This window comes from Rhineura floridana, chromosome 18 (assembly GCF_030035675.1).
Source record: "Rhineura floridana isolate rRhiFlo1 chromosome 18, rRhiFlo1.hap2, whole genome shotgun sequence".
NCBI classification, from domain to species: Eukaryota; Metazoa; Chordata; class Lepidosauria; order Squamata; family Rhineuridae; genus Rhineura; species Rhineura floridana.
This window is the reverse complement of record NC_084497.1, coordinates 480610-498148: the sequence shown is the minus strand read 5'-3', so window position 1 is coordinate 498148 and position 17539 is coordinate 480610. Positions and strand designations below refer to the sequence as shown.

The window sequence follows — 17539 nt, the reverse complement described above, 5'->3', positions numbered from 1 at the left end:
GAAGCAGCAGCCAGACTCTTCTTATGTTCTACCTCCACAGTTGGAGGCAGTATGCTTCAGAACATCAGTTGCTGGAGATCACGAACGGGGAGCTTTCCTGTTGTGCTCAGGTCCTGCTTGTAGCCTTCCCATAATGGGCATCTGGTTGGCTACTGTAACAACAGGTGGATTAGATGGGCCACTGGCCTGATCCAGCTGGCTTTTCTTATGTTATTAAGCCTTTCTGTTCAGGCATGATGTTTGTTTATTAAGGCTGGGAGAAAATACACACACACACTTCCTAAAACTACTTTTTCCTTGTGAAATTGGGGGTGGATTTCCTGCTGCTTCCTTGGAAGAGAGAACGTCGATGCTTCACCAGAGAAAGTGAGAAATCCCTTGCCATCTCATAAGGTTAAGAAAGGTGATGGGCAACTCCCTCCCAAAAAAATCCAGAGAAATTGCTCCCTCTCATTGCCCACTTTTTTCAGGGGGGAATTTCATCCTCATCCATTCAGTTAACGGTTGAAACATATTTTTAAAGCCATATTAGGCATATTATATTCCCAAGGTGCACTTTGGTAACATCTGCAACAATGCACAATGCTTTTTGTGTTTTTGAGATCTCGGATTAACAGGTAACTTAAATCCAAGCTTTTAATGTTGGATTTGTAACATGGCGTTCTAACTACATGGCTGCTTTTGTGGTAAATCTGCCCATCGCTACACAAAACTGGTTGTCCTTCAGAGCACAGAAGGCCCATCTCTGAATGGACACTGCTTTCCCAAGTATCCTGTCTTTTCCCTGAGGGTTAGCAACTTGTGGCTTTTCATTCAAATCCCCCTCCAATCCAATCCACAGCACCGGAACCTGGTGAAATCAGTCTGTTTCCAGCCTGCAATTGCTGCTATCAGCTTCTCTGCCTCTCTTCTCTGCCATCTCAGATAAGCAGCGTCTAAGTACTGTTGTCTTGGCAGAAAGTAGCCTCTCTGAGATCCAATCAACCAGAGGTAACAGTGGGCAGCAGTTCTACGAATGGGGCTCTGTGATGGACCACTTGAATAGCGTTGCTGCCGCCATCTCCGTCTGCCATCTCAGACCCTTCTGACAAGCTGGTTAATTATAGCCCGGTTGCCTGTCAATGGACCTGGGGGTCTCTGCTTCCGCCTTCTCCCCACGAACTTGAGAGAGAGGCAAACTGGAGAAGTCCTGAAATTTGCCAGAATGAGAGGACTTCCATTCCTGGACAGGATAGCAATTGGGATAGTGTTCTGCAAATTCAGAAATTTAGTTTGGCTTGCATTGTAAATGCAGACTTGCCAAATTTGCACTTCCCAAAACAATACACGACTTGAAATGCAACTTCTCCAAATTTGGCAATTCCATTCTCCAACCAAAAGGTGGGCAACATAATGCATATGTCAGGGAAAAATGCACAGATTCGTGAACACAGAGCCAGCGTGGTTCAAATCCTCGCTCGGCCATGCAGCTCACTGGGGGACCTTGGGGGCCAGTCACTGTATCTCTCCACCTAACCTACGCCACAGGGTTGTTGTGAGGATCAAATGGGGAGGGGGAGAATCATGTTTGCACGCCACCTTGAGCTCCTTGGAGGAAAGGCGGGCTATAAAGGTGATAAATAAATAAATATACTGAAATGCATTATAGTAGGGAAATTGCTTGCAGAAGTGTTTGTCTTAGGCTAAATTGCATACAAATGTATATATGAGCATATATGAAAATGCTTATGAATATTTGCTCATGAGGACCAAAACAATAAATAAATTGCAAACCGATGGATAAATGTGGCAATTGGAAGACTGGAGGGGGGGAGAGAATGGACAGAGTCACCCCTTGCTCCTGCCAAAAATGACTCCCAAAGCAGTTTGCAATTAAAAACTGGCAGAACAGGGATTCAAGATATGAATGCAGGAAGAGCTCTGTTGGAATGGACCCAAGGTCTGTGTTCTCCAACATCCTGTTTCTGGCTAACCTGCAATCATCCTTTCCATCTGTTGCTCCCTTGATCTTTGAGGTAGCAAATAGCCTCATTCACACTTTTTTGAAAGAATATGAACACTGGGACACAGCCACCCTTCGACATTCACCCTGAGCCAAACTTGGCGACGCAGTCCTCTAGCCAAACAAGGTTTACAAAAACACATGAGCCAGGAGGAGATGTGTATAAAAACAAATCTATTCGTGAAAATAACATAATATGCAGGCGTTCTGTTGGGAGACATTGCTTGCAAAAAATGTGGGCATTCGTCAAAACTGCAGACACAAATGTGTTTATTGGGAGAAATTTGCACTACGATGCTAAAGAAGTTTCATTAGTTTTTTTTAAATGTACATAATATACAAAAATGCAAGAACCGACGTGTGCATGGAAATGCATCTCTCTGCAAAAATCGCCTAGAAAAATGTATTATATCAGGGAAAACGCCCTTTCCTCTCTAAGACCCTGGCAAGCTCCTACCAAGAGTCAACCAGACTCCCTCAGACTGATGCCCTCCAGGTGTTGCTGGACTCCAACTTCCATCATCCCTGACCACTGACCATGCAGACCAGGGCTGATGGGAGCTGAAGTTCAAAATACTTAAAAGGCATCAGGTTAAGGAAGGCTGGAAGAGACAAATACAGGAGTCAAATGGTGAAATTTGGGGCGGTTATATCGGCATACAGTTCTTTCTTGCCACTTTCCCAGGGGAATCATGGGGGAGCAACAGCATCTCCAATGACGGTCACTGTTGGGACACACCACGCCCATGGGTGTGAATGAAATTTAGGCACGACCTGGCGGAATATCAGTCCAAAAGTACATGAAAGGTTGCCACACAGAGGAGGCTGGGATCTCTTCTCAATCGTCCCAGAGTGCAGGACACGGAATAATGGGCTCAAGTTGCAGGAAGCCAGATTTCGGCTGAACATCAGGAAAAACCTCCTAAGTGTTAGAGCCATACAGCAATGGAACCAATTACTTAGAGAGGTAGTGGACTGTCTGACACTGGAGGCGTTCAAGAGGCAGCTGGACAGCCACCTGTCGGGAATGCTTTCATTTGGATTCCTGCATTGAGCAGGGGGTTGGACTGGATGGCCTTATAGTCCCCTTCCAACTCTACTATTCTATGATTCTATAAGTCAAAGTTCCGTAAGGCAACAGGTCCTGCATTGTGAAAGGAACGTTAGAAATCGGGGCAGGCGTGCAGCCTTTATAATCGGGAAAACTAACGCAATAAACCCCATGTCTGAACGAAGCTGTAGTCTGACAATTTGTTGTGTTCAGTGTCATGTCGGTGGAGGAAGAGGAACAAGAGCCAGGGGTGGGTAAAGGAGACCTGAATATGGGAACAAAGTGAGAAAAAGGCAGATAATATTTGGGATGGGGGGAGAGAGAGAGAGAGATACCAGAAGACCAACACTGAAAACAATATTCCAAATGTGCTACGGCATCCAGGTACAAAAAAAGCATTCTGGGTTAGAAGTTGTAGTTAATATTGTTTTTAAAAGCCTCCATCTAACTAGCAATCTTTTTTTTAAAAAAATGGTGCTTCTGGTATGATCCTCTACAGCGAAGATTCCTTTGGGATTTCATCCATTCCTCCTAATAAGGAATCTGAGTAGAGCTTCCCACGCAGAGAGCGATATATTAGATTTAATGTGTTGTCAAACACATGCGGAATTAAAGCTTTCATCTGAAAATATCTCAGCTCAATAAAACCACAGCGGCTGCTGCTATTGTTATAGTGGTGGTAATGGGAACGTGCTGGGGCTTTTATGGGAGGCTGTTTGTTCAGTTTTATGGTATCATGTATTTATATTTATGCTTTTAAAGTGTTCTACGTTGATATCAGGCAGACGCCTTTCTGGCATTCCCCCCCCCCCCCGGTGCCTGTTTAAAACTCTTTTGTTTAGGCAAGCCTATGCAGACTAGGGATGGAATGATCATTTCCTCATTTTTCTAATTATAAATTCAGTTCTCTGGACTTCTACAGCAATTGCTTTAAAAAAAAAAAGATCCTCATGAAAACTCTTCAGCATTTTAATGCAAATTTCTCCTAATAAATACATTTTTGTCAACAGTTTTGACTAAGGTCCACTTCTTTTGCAAGCAATTTATCCTAACAGAATACATTTCGGTGTTATTGTCACCAATATACACACTTTTATGCAGATTTCCCCTTAATATACATTTTTATAAACAAGGTTTTGTGTGAACAGGATGTTCTTGGTACAGGAATTGTGAAATTCACACAAGTGCATATTATTATTATTATTATTATTATTATTATTAGATTAGCACTAAAAACATTAAAACAACATAAAAACAAACTTTAAAACACATTAAAACAAAACATCTTCAAAACCGTTACTTTAAAAAAGCTTTCAAAACATGTTCTAAAACATTAAAAAGGACGGTTGTGTTCTCCTACTGTTTCAGAAAGTGCGAATTTGATGAATTTGGCTTTAAAAGAAAACTGAATCAAACTTTTCACCCATCCTTAATCCGGACAGATAGGTGTTGATTTGTTTTGATTTCTTTTTTAGCCCATTCCTGTGTTAACTAGTTTTAAATCGTTTTTAATTATTTGTTTTTAAACTGTTTTTATTGTAAACTGCTTTGTAAACAAGCAAGCGGTATATAAATTTTGTTAAATGGCTCCACAGGAAGTTCCTCCCTCTAAATCAGAATACTGATCCACTTTAGGGCAGCAAATCAATGGTGCGACAGCACTTGGAATACTGTGTACTCTGGTCTCACTTCAAAAAGGATATTGTAGAGCTGGAGAAGGTTCAGAAAAGGGCAACCCGAATGATCAAGGGGATGGAGTGATGCCCCTCTGAGGAAAGGTTGCAGCATTTGGGGCTTTGTAGTTCAGAGAAAAGGCCAGTCAGAGGTGACATGATAGAAGCATATACAATTATGCACGTCGCAGAGAAAGTGGATAGAGAAAATATTTTCTCCCTCTCTCATAGAGCCCATGGACACCCAATGAAGCTGAATGCTGGAAGATTCAGGACAGACAAAAGGAATGATTTCTTCACACAGAGCATGGTTTAACTACGGAATTCACTTCCACAGGGGACACTGACGGCCACCAACTTTCTAAGAGACTTTCAAAGAGGACTAGACACATTCATGGAGGAGGAGAAGGCTATCAGTGGCTAGTAGCCACGATGACGATGCTCAACCTCCACTAGCAGAGACAGGATGCTTCTGAAGACCAGTTGCTGGAAATCACAGGAGGGGAGAGTTGCTCTTGCACTCAGGTCCTGCTTGTGGGCTTCCCATAATGGGCATCTGGTTGGCCAGTGTAAGGACAGGGTGCTGGTCTAGATGGGCCACTGGCCAGATCCAGAAGGCTCTTCTTATGACCTTAGGAAACTGACTTCTGTTGCATTGCCTTGGAATGGTTGTGGTCTCCAGTGGAGCAATCACAGCTTTTAAAAATAAATAAAAAGCAACCCGTCCTTCTGTGCCCTAGTCTATTACTAAGTGGAGGGGTGAGGAGAATTTGATTCAGTTCGCATTTAAAGCTGAATCTATCAAACTTGCAATCTCTGAAACAATATGAGGGCCAAAATACGCCCAAAATTCACAGTCTTCCAAATTTTCCAATGCAGTTCTCCAACCAATTTTTTTTTTTTAAAAAATGCATATTTTAGGAGAAAGTGTGCCTAGTAATGAATATATAGGTGAAAAATAACATAAGTAATGCGTTCTAGAATGGCTTGCCAAAATGATTGCTTTAGTCCAAACTGCGGCCAAAAATGCGCTTATGAGGAGAAATTCACACTGAAACGTGGAAGGATTTTCATGAGGATTCAGGAAAGGAAAAACCCCACAAATTGCTCCAGAAATGTGGAAACTGAATGCAAGATTGGAAAAGCGAGTCACCAAGAGAGAACACAAATGGGCAGATCTTTTCATCCCTAGTCGGAGGACCCACAAAAGGTGTAAAAGATTGGGCAGCTCTGCAGCCAGCTAAGGATACAGCCTGCCTTCGCCACCCAGCTTCGAGGCAATCATTGCTGACTGCTATGTGCTCAAAAGCTGCCTTCCACGCTGCGGACGACAGCCTTGCAAATTGGCCTTCTGTGAGGTGTCTGCTCAGGAGGCTTCCACGCGCCCTATAAATCAGCAGCCCCTTTGTGCCTACAGCTCCCTATTTGGGCTCTACTTAAACACATCACAAACCTCCATGTGAGCCTGCCCCCTGGCCGCACTTTCCACCGGCTCCAATCGCTTTTTAAAGCGCCCTTCCTCAACCAAAAGAGACCTTGCCTGGTAAAAGATTTATTGCCCGTTCCCCTTCGACTCTTTTCATCCCACCCGCTGACCTCTCAACCCGCAGGCTTCCCACTTTGAACAGATTGTCATCCAATTTCCAGGTAATCGTCCCGGTGGTTGATGATTTTCCGACCCTCACCCCAGCACACAGTTGACTGTAACCTCCTTGGGACAGAGATCTCCCAAAAGGGGTTTTGATTAATGCCACAAAAGGCGATGCAGTTTTAACAGCGACAGCACCCTCGTTTTATTGATTTAAGGCATTTGTACACCGCTTAAACATTTCGGAGAGTGCATTAACAGAGAGTTGCAACCAGCCACATTGAGCAGAGTCACTGAAATCCATGGATCTAAGTCGGGGCCCTTGTGCACTATGCATATAAAGTAGTATTTAAACAGTCATGGCGTCCCTCAAAGAAGCCTGAGAACTGTAGCTTGTAAAGAGCTCTGAGAGTCTCTGAGAGGAGACTCTACGTAGGGCTGCCCTTGAAGACAGTTCGGAAACTACAGCTAGTGCAAAACGCGGCAGCCAGGCTGCTGACGAGGACCAATCGGTCCGCGCATATAATACCTGTCCTGGCCCGTTTGCACTGGCTACCTGTTTGTTTCCGAGCCAGATTCAAGGTGCTGGTTTTGACCTATAAAGCCTTACACGGTGTGGGACCGCAGTACCTTGTGGAACGCCTCTCCCGCTATGAACCTACCCGTCCACTTCGTTCAGTATCTAAGGCCCTCCTCCAGGTACCATCTCACCAGGATGCCTGGAGGATTGTTACCAGATCTAGGGCCTTTTCTGTGGTGGCCCCCGAATTGTGGAACAGCTTACCTGAAGAGATACGCCTGGCGCCTTCGGTATTTTCTTTTAGGCGCCAGGTTAAGACCTGGCTATACTCCCAGGCATTTTAATGTTTATGTTAATGTTTAATGTTTAATGTTCATGTGAATGTTTTAAATTCTCCTGTTATTTGAATTGGATTTTATTGTAACATTGTATTTTAATTCTGTTTTGTACACCGCCCAGAGAGCTACTAGCTATGGGCGGTTTAAAAATGAAATAAATAAATAAATAAATAAAAAATTCCTCTCGCAGAGCTACAGTTGCCAGAGTGGTTTAACAGTCAATCCCTCCTCCCAGGGAACTCTGGGAATTGTAGCTCTGTGAGGGGAATAAGGGGGTCTCCTAACATCTCTCAGCACCCTTCACATACTGCAAGTGCTCAGCGATGAAATAAGCTGCCTCAAGAGGTGAGGGGTTCCCTTTTGCTGGAGGTATTTAAGCAGGAATAGATGGCCTACAAGATTCCTGCAGTGAGCAGGGGGCTGGACTTAGTGAGCTCATAGGCCCTTTCCCTAGTCTATGATTCCTTCCAACTCTAAGATTCTCTGGGCTGTATCCGATCTTAGTCCTACTCAGAACAGACCCACTAAAATTAACAAATGGAAATGGCCGGCCTTCATGTCAATCCCAAATTATGGTGACCCTCTGAATAGGGTGTTCATGGTAAGCGGTATTCAGAGGGGGTTTCCCATTGCCTCCCTCTGAGGCTAGTCCTCCCTAGCTGGCCAGGGCCTGCTCAGCTTGCCACAGCTGCACAAGCCAGCCCCTTCCTTGTCCACAACTGCCAGCTGGGAGGCAACTGGGCTCCTTGGGACTCTGCAGCTTGCCCACGGCTGCCCAGGTGGCAGGGCACATCACCCCTGAGCCATTCCCTGTGGGGGTGATCTTTAGCTGGCCCTTGACACCCAAGAGACACGAGAGGGGATTTGAACTCATGGACTCTGGACTCCCAGCCAGGCTCTCCTCCTCACTGTGCTATCACTAATTTAGGCCCATCAGTTTCAATAGGCGTACTATTGAGTATGACTTAGTTGATTAGAACTAAGAATGGGGGAGGAACTCAATTCAGCTTGCATTTAAAGCCAAACCTACCAAATTTGCACTTTCCGAAATAATCTGAGAACCAAAAACAGTCCTTGGAGATTCGCTCTTCCCTGAACTTTGCGATGCAGTTCTACAGCCAAACAACATTTACAAAAATGCACAAAAATGCATGCGTCCTGCTCATGACAACAACATTCAAAATAATGCACAATCTTCAGAGAAATTCCTTGCAAAAATGTGCATACGAGTCAAAGATACCTACAAATTTGTGCTTAGCGGGAGAAACTTGCACTAAAATACAGAAGGGTTTTCATGAGGATTAAAAAAGTAAAGGTGTCCCTGCACTTGTAGTGCGAGTTGTTTCCGACTCTTAGGGTGACGTCTTGTGACGTTTTCGAGACAGACCATATATATGGGGTGGGATTGCCAGTTCCTTCCCCGGCCTTTCTTTACCCCCCAGCTATGCCGGGTACTCATTTTACCGACCACGGATGGATGGAAGGCTGAGTGGACCTCGACCCGTTTTACCGGAGATTCGACTTCCTCCTTCCGTTGGAATCAAACTCCGGCCGTGAGCAGAGCTTCGGCTGCGTTACCGCCGCTTACCACTCTGCACCCCAACAAAAATCGCAAACTGCGAAATGTGGAGAATTGATTTTAAGATTGGAACAAGGAGAAATGGACGGAACAGAAATGGACAGATCCATCCCTAGATACAGTTCTACGATTCTCCCAATCAGTCCCCACCCCACCCTGTCGGATTACTGCATTGTCTAATCATTGCAGACCCTAAACACACCGCTCCATCCTTCTCTACATGCAGCCAAATACATACTGCATTTTAGCGGTGCTCATTGGCCGCGTCCCTGCTATAAAGCGGCGCTGATACATCGCTGCTTAGCAACAGACGCCGCCCCAGGGCAGATGCTTGCGATGACTCAGCTTCTTCTTCTTTTTTTTAAAGAAGTCAAGTGCCTAGCCCTCTTGGTTTGAGACACAGGGGAGCACAACTGACGGCCACTGTTGCCAGAACGAGTGAGTCCCCAAAGATGCCGGATTGAGAGCGATTGAGTAAAGATGGCTATTTCCCGGGGCTTACAAGGACAGCGAGAATTGCTTGTGTGGGAGAGATGAAAGCCAGCCTGCCGAACTGCTAATGGGAAGTGGAGGTTTGGATCCCGATAGGAATTCAATGTACATTCAATAAAAAAGCCGGCGAGCCTAGCACCCCCCCACACACCAAAACAGCCCTGCTGTTAATTAGCATCAATAGCAAACAGCGTGTCAGTTAATTGATAGCTGGCGCCGACGGATCTAACCTCGGCAAAGCATCGCCGGCTGCTGTCGTCTGGCAAGCCCCTTCTGTGCCAGGTATGGGTGGGCGCAGCCCATGCAAGTGGTCCTGCAAAGCAGGCATTGCACCCCAGTCTTCCCGGGCTGTGGCTAGGATGTGCAACAGGTTCAGGCCATTTTCTTCCACCCGCCCCTCTCCCTTTTTAGAAGGCAAGCCTCGTGCTTTACAAACAGCCCTGGATGGTTTGAATGGGGACCCTGCCAAGCTCAGTGGTCCACGCTTGGATCCCTGGCCTCTCCGGGAAGGGCTGGGAATGTGCCCAGTCTGGAAACCTGGAGAGTTGCTGCCAACCAGTGAAGACAATACTGAGCTAGACTGGTGTTACGGCATGTGTCTATGGGGCCTGAGTGTGTGTGAATCGACCACCCACGTGTTCCATTAAACACACCTCCTTGAGAGGAGGGGGATGTTTTGCTAGGGATAAAACAAGCACTTTGCCCTGGTGCCTAAATAGCCTCCGTATAAACAGAAATGGACGGCCTTCAAGTCAATCCCGACTTATGGTGACCCTACGAATGGGGTTTTCATGGTACGCAGTATTCAGAGGGGGTTTCCCATTGCCTTCCTCTGAGGCTGAGAGGCAGTGACTGGCCCAAGGTCACCCAGTGAGCTCCATGGCTGTGTGGGGATTCGAACCCCGATCTCCCAGGCATTTCACAAAGGTTATCTCAAGAATCCCATACAAAACAGCCCTCTAAGGTAGTCCCAGTATGATTACACCCTGATGGCAGATAAGAGGGCCAAATATTTATTATTTATTTATTATTTATTATTTGATTTATATCCCACCCTTCCTCCCAGCAGCCGCCCAGGGAGGCAAACAAAAGCACTAAAAACACTTGAAAACATCATAAAAACAGACTTTAAAACCCATTAAAACAAAACATCTTTAAAAACATTTTTAAAAAGCTTCAAGACATCTTTTTAAAAAGGTTAAAAACATGTTTGTTTTTTAAAGGTTTAAAAACATATTTAAAAGCAATGCCAACACAGACGCAGACTGTAGTGAGCTCAAGGCAGAGGAACGATATGAAAGAGAGGTGTCCTGATTTATAACTTGGGTTTCTTACCATGTAATTTTATACATGCCTACTCAGAAGTATGCCCCATTGTTTTCAACCGGGTTCAATCTATTTATTTATTTATTTTGCACTTTAATGAGAAAACTACCTAATTCACACTCCTGGAAGCAATATGCTGAAACACCGTAGCTCTCCTTTGAAATTCACACCTCTCCGAATTTTGCGATGCAGTTGTCCAAACAGCGTACAAAAATGCATATATTAGGGGGAAATGTGCATTTTATATATATATATGTTAGTAAAAATAGCATACAGAAATGCATATATATTAGGGGGCAACAGCTTTAAAAACTGTGAGCATTAGTCAAACCAGCATACAAAACTGTGCTTATTATTGTTAAATGCCGATGAATTTTTATGAGGAATTGAAAGAGAATAATTCACAAATTGCTGTGAAAATGTGAAGAACCAAATTTAAGATTCAGAGAAATGAGAATCTGAGGCTGCAATCCAATGCATGTCTACTCAGAAGTAAGCTCCACTGAGTTCAATGGGACTTACTCCTAGGTAAGTGTGTATTGGATTGCAACCCCATATTGTTGATGGGAAGACTGAGGCCGAAAGAGAGCGACTTCCTTAAGACCACCCAGTGCATTTCCGGTGATGTGAGGGCGGTTGAACCTATGACTTCCCCAATTTGTATCTCAGGTTAAAAAACAGCAACCCCAAGAGTCTTCATGAAGAACAATAACAGGGAAGGGCAATACTTCAAAAAAAGGTACAGGACTGAGATTTGAAAGGGGCAGAAATAATCAGTGGAGAAGAGAAGACAGAATAAACGTATAGGAACATCTGCTGGAAGATTTTTCTAGAAGTGTATTATAGGGAAAAGCCCGGAAGATGAGAGCTAATCAGGCTAGCTGGGAGTGAGTTCTGCATCTTCAGGTGATGCTCAGAAAAGGCCATGCCATCCACTTTGTGCCCGGACTTACCTCCTACAACACCTTATAGCAGGGGCCTCTCCTGCCTGCCTTAACCGATAGGGGGACACCTAGGGCAGACAGAAGCAGTTCCCTACAGAGCGCCAGCCGTCACCTCAGGCCATACTCAGGAGTACGTGGCCAGCAACTTTTGGGGTGGCCTGCGACTCCCGATCTGGCAAGGCAGCCCTCGCGGCCAAGAGGGATGCACTAGGATTCCGCCCAATTCAGATCTGGCACCGGATTTTCTACAAATCCCCTCGTTCTCTATCGCTGCTGATTGGATTTGCAACGTAGCAATTCCCTGCAGCTATGTTCAAAAATGGACTCTCAAGCATCGATATTCAGAGCGATAATTCTGTTGACATTTCCTTTCAAAATAGCGATGCGAATACCAATTTATTTCTTTATTTGTGGCAAGGGAAAATAAAGGCGGATTGGCAAGAGCAGAGGCTAGCAGGCAAAGAACAAACTCGAAACGATGCCGGGCCTGTTAGCTCGACAGAACGCTTTCAAACCGGCACCGGCCAATGGATCCCGTCCTGCGAGGCCACACATGCATTCCCCTCCCTGCCCCCCCTAAACCAAAGCTACCTCTGTCTCTTTAGAGCTCTTCTTCAGCCCAATGGTGAATAGTATCCCTTCTCTCGTCCTCTTTAAAAAATAAAGCCTTGTGTCTCTTTCTGCCACCTGATCCCCTGCTGATCCTGCGTGCCCCCCGCACCAGTTGTTCCTTTCCCCCTTTCACTCTCCCCCCTTTCCTAAGTTTCCTCATCTTTCCTGCACAGACAATGAGCAGGCTCGTGTTACCAACCAACCTGCCCCACTTTCAAGCATTAAAAAGCACTGACCTAGAGCTTCTACCCACCCCTGCCAGGCAGTCCTGAAGTTACACAGCCCCCCACCTTTTGGGGGAAGGAAAACACACTTTCAGATGGCACCATGGGTTTACCGTTCTCCGGCGCACCGCCAAAGAGCCGCTGTCCAGAGGACAGGTGGGAAAAGACCCGTCATTGTGCAAGGAAAGCACAGACGCCATACCACAAGGTACCACCAGGGGACACCGGCAACCAAGCGCTTAATGGCACAGGAGACTATTGTCACAGCTGGAAGTCAGTGGTATAGGCCATACAGGCCCTGTTGCTGGCTTCCTCCCCCTCCCCAAATCAGCCCCCTCCACCAAAATGGAAATGCCATGTGGCAAGGGCACGGGGACCTCCAGACTCTCAACACTCAGTAGCCCTGAGTGTTGGTCTTTCCTAGTGAATCGTGTCTTCTCATGATGTGTCCAAAGTATAACTTCAGTTCCATCATTTTAGCTTAGATATAGATATAGATCCAGTCTCCAATATCGTTTTGGAAATAAAAGAGTCTACCTCCACTTTCAGAAGTTTGGGGGTTCGAACTCAAAGCAAAAGGAGAGGCAGGCAAGAATTCACACAGTCATAGGGTCTCCTGGGATAAACAGGGGAGTCATTAATGGGTCAGCTGTCCCTCGCCTGCTGCCACATCCCCCCTCCCCTTGCAAACCTCCTCTGCAACAGGTGATCCGATAGAACTGATGTCAGGCTGTAACCGAAGCCCACCCTTCAAGCAGCTGTTTCGGTATTGTCCGGCTGGCTCCAAGGTTCTGGGCCCGCTGTTGGTGATGTCAAAAGGAATGCAGCCTCCATTGAGGCATAGGGTTACCAAGGTCCCTGTCCTGAAGTCCCGGAGGGAGAGGGGAGGGGGCAGGGGTGACCAGGTGGCTGCATCTGCGACAGCTAAGGACGGGGATGGGAGGGCGACCAACACTCCCTCTCTCCCCCTAATGCCTGTTGCAACCAGGAAGATTTTTTTTAAAAAGCAGGAGGGATCCGTTTTCTCCAACTTAGGCCACATTTGAAACAGCCATGGCTTCCCCCAAAGAGTCCTGGAAAGCGCAATTTGTTCAGGGTGCTGAGAGTTCTTAGGAGACTCCTATTTTCCTCACAGAGCTAGTTCCCAGAGTTCCCTGGGAAGAGGAAGTCATTGTTAAACCACTCTGGGAATTGTAGTTGTGTGGAGACCATCGGGGTCTCTCCCAACAACTCCCAGTATCCTGAACAAATTACCCTTCCCAGGATTCTTTGGGAGAAGCCATGACTGTTTCAAGTGGAATAAATGTATGCAGCCAGGCCCGGCACCAGCGGGTGGCTGGGTCGGGCTTTGACCGAGGGTCCTGCGGCTGAGAGCTAGAGCTTTAGCTACGTGATCCTTGCCAGCATTGGGTCATGGGCCACAACCAGACAGTGGTGCAAACTGCAGAGCAAGAGCTCCACTCTCCCAGCCGACATCACCCCCGCACATGTGCGCAGCTGGCAGGTGCTTCAGTTTACACTGATGTGCGACATGGTGCAACTAAGCACATTTAAGTGCACGCGTGCACACATGCACACACACACACAGGGGGGAGGTGGGGGCCTGCAGCGGGCTGGTTCCTGAGGGCCTGTGGTGGGCTGGTGCCGGCCCTGTGCGCAGCGAATGTACCTCTGCCTTCCCACCCACAATGCCTTCCCATATTGGATAGGCCGACAACTAAGGGGGGTGTATCTAGGGATGTGGGAGAAATTTGATTTAGTTCGCATTTAAAGGCAAATCTATCAGATTTCTCACTTTCCCAAATAATAAAAGAACCGAAACATACCCACCGTTCTAAATCTGCACTTACCCAAATTTTGAGATGCAGTTGGCCATTTTGTCCAAGCCCCTTCCAAAACCAACCCTCTGTAGATTTGGTACTGGTAGGAATGAGAAAAAAGTACAGAATAGTGCCCTCTCCTCCCCTCAAAAGCAAAACAAAAAAACCAGGAAGCTTTGCAGAACAACAATCATACTAAAATCAAAGGAATCTTGCTGCAGAATCTTAACAGCTCTCATGGCAGAAGTTACGGATGCCTCGAAGGCAAAGTCAGAAGGCACATGACTTGACTTTCCTCCCCGCTGCAAGCATCCTAAAACGCCTCATCACCCCCTCCCCTGCTGTCTAATTGAAGCCGATGCATTTGGAGAAACAGACCCCTGGGACACAAGGTAATAGACAGCTCCGGAACGGGGAAAGCGCTCCCCCTTCTTGGGTTGGCCGCAACGCACAGAGATTTAGAGATTGGCGTGACTAGCAAGCCAATTTGTACGCCAAGAGTGGATTTTAAAAGCAGGGCTTCGCGTATAATGGTGCACAACCCTTCACCTCCCTCGCCATAGGCCGGCCGGTGGCATTGACAGTAACTTACAGCTCCTGCGCCTCAGCCAAGTTGGCCAGATATTTTTCACTCCGCTCCAAGCACGCAGCTGCCGCTTGGAGACTATTACTTTCTGGCTTGCTTTCTATCAGTTTGGAATGAGCCGAGATTTTTATCAGAATCCTGGCTGCGTCCCAACAGGCCATTTATATATATATAAATGTGTGTGTGAGTGTGTGGTGTATACACACACACACACAATTATCAAAGAAAAGGAAGAACAGAAAAATAAAAAAAATCTAAAATGCATCACATTCCTTAAAAGTCAACATCAATTCTTGGCAGTCGGAGCTTTTTGGGTGAAACAAATGGGTTTGTTTGCAATCCTTTAATGGCGGGCAGATCATGTAAACTTTGCTGGAGAGATTATCTAACCATCAACACACCCCCCAAAAAGCCCTGCTTGCCTTTTACTGTGAGGAATGATGCTTTACAGATATTTGATCGAGGTTTTCTTGCACAGTGCCACACAGCTATAAGCGATCTGTACAAATCAGGAGGACAGGGGGCAGTAATTTGATAGATTAGGGAGCCTCAGTGATGTGGAAAGGACAGGAAAGGCTGATGGGGTTGGGAACATTTCTTAAAAATAAAAAAAATCACTTCTATTTCTTGGCAATAAAATTAAAAAGGGGGGGGAGAACAGTGGGACCAGACAGGATGGGAATATGGGAAATCCCCTCCCACACCAAGCCAGTGGTGCAGTTAGGTCATTCTTGGTCAATATTAGTACAACTCACAGTAGACCCATTGAATGAATGGACACAGTTAAGTTAGGTCCATTTATTTCAATGGGTCTGCTCCGAGCAGAACTTATTTATTTTATTTATTAAATTTATATCCCTTCCCCCCCCCCAAAGGAGCCCAGGGCAGCAAACAAAAACACTAAAAGCACTTTCAAACATCTTAAAAACAAAAGACTTTCAAACATATTGAAACAAAACATCTTGAAGAAACAACTTAAAAAACAACTTAGAAAGCAATCCCAGCACAGACGCCGACTGGGATGAGGTCTCTACTTAAAAGGCTTGTTGAAAGAGGAAGGTCTTCAGTAGATGCTGAAAAGATAACAGAGACAGCACCTGTGTATCATTCAAGGGGAGGGAATTCCAAAGGGTAGGTGCTACAGCACTAAAGGTCTGCTTCATATGTTGTGTGGAACAGACCTGATGAGATGGTATCCGCAGGAGTCCCTCACCTGCAGAGGATCCTTACACACCACCTTCCAAAAGCAGCCTGTTTCGCTATCAAGTCCTTGAAAGGTTGCCACACAGAGGAGGGCCAGGATCTCTTCTCAGTTGTCCCAGGGTGCAGGACATCGAACAATGGGCTCAAGTTGCAAGAAGCCAGATTTCGACTGAACATCAGGAAAAGCTTCCTAACTGTTAGAGTGGTACAACAATGGGACCAATAACCTAAGGAGGTGGTGGGCTCTCCAACCCTGGAGGCCTTTAAGAGGCATCTGGACAGCCACCTGTCGGAGATGCTTTGAGTTGGATTCCTGTGTTGTGCAGGGGGTTGGACTCGATGGCCTTACAGGCCCCTTCCAACTCTAGGATTCTATGATTCTATCAAACACCACTTGCCCTGAAGACACAGACCCAAAGTTGAGCCAAAACCTGCTCCCCTGCAATTTCTACCCATCAGTTCTAGCCTGGAGCAACAGCAAAGAAATTGGCTCTCTCTTCTGCATGGCAGTTATATTTAAAGGCTGCAATCATGCCCTCCCCATGGAAACATCTCTTCTCCAGGCTAAACATAAGTGCTCTATAGAACTATGGCCCTTTCCTATCCAGTACTGAGAGGCACAATCACTGCAGCAGCCGTTCTCTAACTTTTCTGACTAAAAGGCTGGTTTAAATAAGAACGTTGCAAGCTGCCTTGGTCCATCTCGCTCAGTACGGCCTGCACTATTCGGCAGCGCTGCTCCAGAGTTCCAGACTCAGAGATCCTTTCCCAGCAGCCGTACCTGGAAATCCCATCAGGGACCGAATCTGAGACCTGCATGCAAAGCAGATGTGCTACCACTGAGCTATAGGCCTTCCCTTAAGACATAGGAATATGAGAAGCTGTCTTATACAGAGTCAAACCATTGGCCCATCTAGCTCAGTATTGTTGGCACTGACTGGCAGCAGCTCTCCAGTGTTTCAGGAGATGCCGTCGGGGTTTGAACTTGTGATGCATGTGGTCCACCACTGAGCTACAGCCCCCTGCCCTCTTGGTCAGTGAGATAAGCATCAGCGTCCATCTGTTGACTCCTTTGCGGGCAAATTCATAACGGGCTGTTGACAGGCCAGTGTTAATACCAAGACTATATTTGGGGGGTGGGAGACCTTGGAGCCAGAAAAAAACAACACACGCAACAGGCCTCTTGCCGTGACGCCCTTCCCTAATCTCGGTTCTCCTCCACCCACCCCCGCCACCCCAAAGCCCTGCACACTTGTGCCGAGAAGCCAGGAAGCCTGCAGGAGGGGTGATTAATGTTTTATGCCAGGAGTGCCAAGTGCAAGGAAAGGGAGAGGGAAGGTGGGTTGATTCCTATTAACAGGAGCTGTAAGTGGATCTTGAAATTGAATATACAGGTCCCAGACTCCCAGGGGGGTGTCAGCACAGTGGGGAGCCAAGCTCAGGAGACATTGATCCAGCTCAAAGGAGAGAAGGCAGCCACCTCCTACATAAACAGTGGCAGTCCATGTTTGCTGCTACCTCCTCCCCACAGAGAACTGCCCGAGTGTGATAGGCTGGGCCCACTTGCTACAAAATGACATC

At 46.4% G+C, this 17539-nt stretch overlaps 1 protein-coding gene across 4 annotated transcripts in view; it reads right to left on the bottom strand.

Moving 5' to 3' along the window:
• SEMA6B (semaphorin 6B) overlaps positions 1-17539 on the bottom strand; it is a 209976-nt gene that overhangs the window by 47429 nt on the left and 145008 nt on the right. The window contains exon 1 of one of the 4 annotated variants that reach the window (XM_061601182.1): positions 14200-14366. The exons of the other annotated variants lie outside the window; for them this stretch is intronic. The gene's annotated coding sequence lies outside the window, so the exon portion shown is untranslated. Of the gene's footprint in view, positions 1-14199; positions 14367-17539 lie in introns of those variants that run through there. 4 annotated transcript variants of the gene reach the window in all.